Source organism: Macaca mulatta, chromosome 3 (genome assembly GCF_049350105.2).
Source record: "Macaca mulatta isolate MMU2019108-1 chromosome 3, T2T-MMU8v2.0, whole genome shotgun sequence".
NCBI lineage: Eukaryota > Metazoa > Chordata > Mammalia > Primates > Cercopithecidae > Macaca > Macaca mulatta.
In genome coordinates, this window is record NC_133408.1 from 108,067,750 (window position 1) to 108,073,235 (window position 5,486).

At 40.4% G+C, this 5,486-nt stretch overlaps 1 pseudogene across 1 annotated transcript; it reads right to left on the minus strand.

Moving 5' to 3' along the window:
• Positions 1–3,049: 3,049 nt before the first annotated feature.
• LOC707358 (large ribosomal subunit protein uL3 pseudogene) lies at positions 3,050–4,361 on the minus strand (annotated as a pseudogene). Its single transcript, XR_012873.5, has one exon. The product of XR_012873.5 is annotated as a large ribosomal subunit protein uL3 pseudogene (transcript).
• Between the last annotated feature and the right edge of the window lie 1,125 nt (positions 4,362–5,486).

Genomic DNA, 5,486 nt, shown 5'->3' on the forward strand with positions numbered 1-5,486 from the left:
AGGTCCAATCTAACAGGACCTATGGGGGCCTAGGTTTGTCCACTGACTGCCCAAAGGGGCTTGGCAATGCACTTTGGTTTTATAAGAGTTAATGCCCTGTGGGTGAACTTTGACTAATGAAAGAGAGAAAGGAAGAGTAAATAGAAGAAATCACTCATCTTTTTTTTCCCAGAGGGCCTGGTCTGAGATACAATGGCTCCATGTGGAACCACTGTATTAGTGAAAAATCACCTAGTATTTGATTCACTCTTTTCCTACCTCATTTCACTTTCTCTTTTACTCTTGCTTCCTTGGCACTGTAGTCGTCAATAAAGTGCCAGTAGGTTAGTTTCGCCTTAAGACACTGTTTTCTAGGGATTCAGTGACAAGAGGCAATAAACATTTTCCCATGATACATAATATTTTAATAGCAACTTTAAAACAGTGTGGTATTGACTACATTATTGCCACGGCAACATAGAAGACTGAGGGATGTATTCCTCAAGAAGGAAGGAAGTGTCAGATTTTCTTTAAAGGATAGATAAAGTTTATGAAAGATCAATAAAGATGGACAAAAGAAGCAGAAAGAACAAATTGAGTTAAGGCAAAGATGTATGCATTAATGCAAACGTACTGTAAAGGGTCCCCTATGACTGAAGTGGAGGGTATGTGGAGGCATTGGGATAGGTAAGTTAGAAAAGGATGCATGACTCAGGTTGCGAAGGGCACTGGATGCTATGGTGTTATACTTTGGTTACACTCTAGGCAGAAGGAAGCTTTCAAAGATTTTGAGTAAGGAGGTGATATGATCATGTGTAAGATACTGGAGGCAAGCAGCCCACTTAGGTGGCTACTTGCAACAGTCCACATATGAAAGGGCAAGAGCCCAAACTAATAAAGAGGAAAAACTAGAAAGTGAAGAATAAATGCTAGAGATACTGTGGAGGCAGAATCAAGAAAACTTGGAAAATTTTGCATGTGGAGTAAGACATTGGGATCAATGGTAATGTTCATTTATTAGGTACAGCAGAAAGGAAGACATAATTTTGAGGAAGAAGTTAATTTTATAATAATGTAGTTAATTTTTCCAATGAACATCTGGATAAAAATTACAAAAAATATTTGGAAACAGATCCAGAACTAAAGAATGTTGCTACCTTTTGGATAGACAACTCACATTCACTAATAATAGATTTCAAGACATTGTAGAATAATGAAATTTATAAATACAAATTCCTCATGAAGTCCAACCATCTATCCCTGAAAAAGTACATAAAAGATAATGGAAAGCTTTAATAAACTTGAATAAAGATGACTACTTATGCAATGAACAGTAGAGAACAAACAACTGGACTGAGATGTAAACTTATTAGTTCACTCTAACTTGAACATCTGAGTAGAGATGTTAGAGAACACAGGAGTCAGATATACGCCTCAGAAAATGACAAATTATTATGTGCTTGAGACTTTTAAGATCCTTCCTGAATATGCAAAATTGGGGCTAGTAGGAATTATTCATAAATATAAAATACATTCATATTCACGGATAAATGAAGAAGGCAAAACAGTGGAGAAATAGACCTAAAAGTGTTTTCAGAATATAAAGATTTACTAGGAAGGAAAGAAAACTTCACATATGTTTATATTCCAGTAATGTGGTCCAATTTTTAGAAATAATAATAGCTGATATTTTTGAAGACATTGTTATCACCTGCCAGACACTGCTGTGGGGACTTTACATGTGTCAACTCTCTTAATCCTTGCAAAATCCCAATGATAGGTTTTATTATTACCAGTTCTTTTGAGATGAGGGAACTGAGGCACACTAAGGACACAGATCACATGAGTGATGGGCCAGTTGGAATGAGGCCGTGCTATGTCAGTGCTCCAGCATTTAACCACTGGGCCATTTAACCTCCTTAGCCCTGTAAGAAGAGTAATGATATTTTTCACATTTGTATAGCAATTTATAATTCTTGATGCATTATTTCATACTGATGTACAACAAACCTATACTTGGAAAGGACAAAGTATTATTAGGAAATTGAGGCTTAGGAAGTTTGTGTTCTGCAAGGTTATATAAGCTATTTTACAGCTTTTCTCTGACATAAGCTTACTTTGAAGGTAAATAATATCAAGCCTAGAAAATACTTAGATGAGTAGAGAAGATAAAAAATACAAAGGTAAGCAACCAGAATGTGACATAGGAAATGAAAATTTTACTTCCTACAATAAGCATTAGCCCTAGCAGCTTCCTTAGGGTCTGTTAATGGGGAGGGAGAGCCCCGACTGCCAGACTTCTCCATTGAACATGTGTCCTCCCTCTACAGTTTGCAGGAAAATAAATGTACTCTATGAGGTTAAATTAAGGTAAAGAAGACTGCAAATCATTTTACCCAAAGCCTACTAAGACACAGTGGACAACTCTTTTATGCCTCACTGCTCTGTGTAATCTGGCCTTCAGTGTGCTCAGAAAATAGAACTGTTTTCCCTTTATTTCTCCAAGAAGTTTTCTGGATAACTTTGTATGAAGATGAAAGAAAATGGCTATCCTTTTTCATAAAATGATTTAATTAATACTGTATCCTTAATGTTATTATGGTTCAGATATCACCAAACAATTGTGGATGAAGATGGAAACTAAATCATTTATTCGACAAATATTTATCTCTAGTAAAGTGTGGCATTTGAGAATTGACTCTGGAACCAGACAGGGTGCAAATCTTGCCTCTGCCTTTTATTGCCCGTGAGATTGGTCCACGTCACCGTTTTCTTACCTGTAAATAGGGGCTAATAATAAATAGTACCTAGATCACAGGGTTGTTATGAAAATGAGATGCCTGACACATAGATTCTACATCAGTATTAGGCTATTATCAAGGGCTGACTGTGTGTCAGGCACTGTTTTAGGGACTGGGAATAAAATAATTATCAAGATAGACAAAGCTCCTAATTTTACATAGCCTGTATTTAGTCATTCTAGTCAGAAAGATAGATAATCAGCAAGCATCAAGTTCAGTATACCCTATGGTTTCAAGTTGTGATCTAAATTGCATAATGGTTGCACATATTCTTTTCTTTTTTTTTTTCAGTGGAAAATAACTTTTATTGAGACCCCACCAGCTGCTAAATCTGCTCCTGGCATTAAGCTCCTTCTTCCTTTGCAATTCGGTCTTTCTTGAGTGGTCCCATGAATGCTTTCTTCTCTTCCATGGTCTGGAAGCGGCCATGGCCAAACTTGGAGGTGCTGTCAATGAACTTAAGGTCAATCTTCTCCAGAGCCCGCCGCTTCGTCTATACCAGCAAGGACTTGCGGAGGGTGAGCACCCGCTTCTTGGTTCCCACCACACAGCCTTTCAGCATGACAAAGTCATTGGTCACTTCACCATAGTGGACAAAGCCACCCAGAGGGTTGATGCTCTTGTCAGACAGGTCATAGTCAGCGGAAGCATTGTTCTTGATCAGCTTGCCGTCCTTGATAAGGTAGCCCTGGCCAATCTTATAGATATTCTTATTGATCTCAGTGCAGTGATGGTAGCCTTTCTGCCCAGCACGTGCCACAGAGAAGGCCACACGAGCAGGATGCCACGCCCCAATACAGGCCACCTTGTGCAGGCCTCGGTGGGTCTTGCGGGGCAGCTTCTTGGTATGCCAACGACTGGTGACCCCTTTGTAGCCTTTGCCCTTGGTCACCCCGATGACGTCGATCATCTCATCCTGCCCAAACACTTGGTTCACAGGTACCTGCTGCCTGAGCCTCTCGCGGGCCCAGTCCAGCTTCTCGGCCACGGTGCCTCCATTCACCTGGATCTCCATCAGGTGGGCCTTCTTCTGGCGCAGAGGAAGCAGGCGCGTCTGGGTGTGGGCAATGACACGGATGACCTGGCAGTACTTCTTCATGCTGCTGAAGTCCTTCTCCAGCTGCTTCTTGCCATCCTCATCCTGCCATTTCTTGCAGTACTTGGTAAAGGCCTTCTTCTTAGATTTATGCCAGTTCTTATAGAAACGCCTCTTGCATTCATCACTGATGTGCTCCGCGAAGACAGTCTTGAAGGTCCGGAGGCCTCGAGGGGTTTCCACGTAGCCCACAATGCCCACAACCACCATGGGTGGCGTCTCCACAATAGTCACAGCCTCCACCACCTCCTTCTTGTTCACCTTAGATCCTGGCCTGTCGACTTCCCGCACGATGTGGGTCATGCCAGCCTTGTATCCCAGGAAGGCTGTGAGGTGGACCGGCTTAGACGGGTCATCCTTAGGGAAGCTCTTAACCTTCCCGCGATCCCTGCTGCTGCGCTTCCGAGGCAGGAAGCTGAGGGACCCATGTCTGGGAGCGGAGAACTTTCTGTGAGACATCACGCCATCAAATCCCGCCGGTAGAGCTGCACATATTCTTATATTCAACAGTATGTTTCTTAGACGGTTATGTTAGCAAGCATCAAGTTCAGTATACACTATGGTTTCAAGTTGTGATCTAAATTGCATAATGGTTGCACATATTCTTATATTCAACAGTATGTTACTTAGACGGTTATATTAGCTAACTAACACCAGTTTTCAAGCAACATCCACATCTCTTATAATCATTGCAAGTATTTATTAGCTCAGCAGTAACTAGGCACATATTATTTGGAATCCTCCTCCAAATTCAGAAGGATAAGAAACTGAGATTGAGATAAATTCAATAACTTGGTAAGTGGTGGAGGTAAAATCTAAATCCATGTTTGTCTCATTTTGAAGTCCATGCTCTTTAATTGCTCTGTACTGCCTTACAACCATGAGATGTGATGGAGCACAAATTATACCCTTTTCTAGCTGAGGAAAGTGACTCAGATTATCCTGGGGCAAGGTCACATAGTGTAGGAAGTGAAAGAGTATGAATCCATTTCTGTTTTTGTTTTTTATCTATAGTAACATAGAAAAATTTCACAAACACTTGAACTGAAATACTGCCTAGATGTTCAAAGCACTCAAACTTTACTGTTACTGTTCACATTATTTTATGACTTAAATCATATATGCTTTTAAAAATTCTTATCAACTCTGTGTGTGAATCATTTTCGGGGGGGAGAAGAAGAAGGAAATTTCCCAGAGAGACAATTTTTAAAATAGTAGTTAGGTTCTTAGACTAGCCTATGAATGCCTCCTTAACATTTAGGGGCACGGAAATACAGTGTTAATGAAAGTCACCAGTTTCTAATGATTGGTTAGTTCTGTTTACTTACATAAGAGGAGTTTTCTTTCTAGGACAATCTGAGTCAAAGTCATGGGACCACTGCTCAGTTGGGAGAAGAAGGATGGATGTCAACACAGAGAGGAACCACCCTGTTACTCAGTGGGTCATTCATTATTCTGAGAAGGCTCTCACTGTCCTTCTCCTGCAGCAATTCCATGACAGCATTAGTGTAGATGTTTCTGACTTTTATGTGAGCAATAGTCATATACTCTACAGTTTTTAATTGTTTAAAAATGGCACAACTCTTCTTATGTTAATGCAGTGATCTGTC